The sequence below is a fragment of the Hemitrygon akajei genome, unplaced genomic scaffold (assembly GCF_048418815.1).
Source record: "Hemitrygon akajei unplaced genomic scaffold, sHemAka1.3 Scf000121, whole genome shotgun sequence".
Classification (NCBI taxonomy): domain Eukaryota; kingdom Metazoa; phylum Chordata; class Chondrichthyes; order Myliobatiformes; family Dasyatidae; genus Hemitrygon; species Hemitrygon akajei.
Genome location: NW_027332007.1, coordinates 1,325,649 through 1,326,250, shown reverse-complemented (window position 1 = coordinate 1,326,250; position 602 = coordinate 1,325,649). Strand labels below are relative to the sequence as shown.

At 44.9% G+C, this 602-nt stretch overlaps 1 non-coding gene across 1 annotated transcript; it reads right to left on the bottom strand.

Annotated features, from left to right (window-relative positions):
- Positions 1-247: 247 nt before the first annotated feature.
- On the bottom strand, positions 248-333 carry trnay-gua (transfer RNA tyrosine (anticodon GUA)). Its single transcript is given in 2 exon segments — positions 248-283; positions 297-333. It is a non-coding gene; the product is annotated as a tRNA-Tyr (tRNA).
- Between the last annotated feature and the right edge of the window lie 269 nt (positions 334-602).

Here is a 602-nt window from a genome sequence, read left to right as displayed (position 1 = left end):
AATGTTTCATGTAAATGTGGTTAATTTAGAGTTTACCCATTTATGGATTATACTCATTAATACAGTTAAATTCATCATTATATTACCAAAGGTTTCGAAAGATTTTAGCATAATTTCAAAATGATGTTAACATGGTGTAAAAGAAATTCCAGCTGCTTGTCCACAAATGCCATGTTCGCGGGGGAATTTCAATCATGGCGAGGCTGTGGTATGGAATTGATGATGGGCGCAGTAAAATAAGTCCTGATCCTTCGAGCCGGAATCGAACCAGCGACCTAAGGATGACTCTATTTCCTCTACAGTCCTCCGCTCTACCAACTGAGCTATCGAAGGAAAAGCGACACCAAGTTTCTCCACGCTGGCTCCTACCGACAATCATTATGCAGATTTCAGCCTGGCATCTGTCGACCGATGGCAAAAGCCTGCCTATGGCAACTAGCTCGTCCTTCCAGCACTGGGGGCCACAGGCCACGGGATGACGCATATCACCACGCTTCTGACAATTCTAGGGACACTACGATTCCAACACAGCTCTTTGATCGTCCTCGCCCGTTCAAATCAAAGGTTACTCAGCTTTCTCTTTTCACCCAGTAACCAGGGCA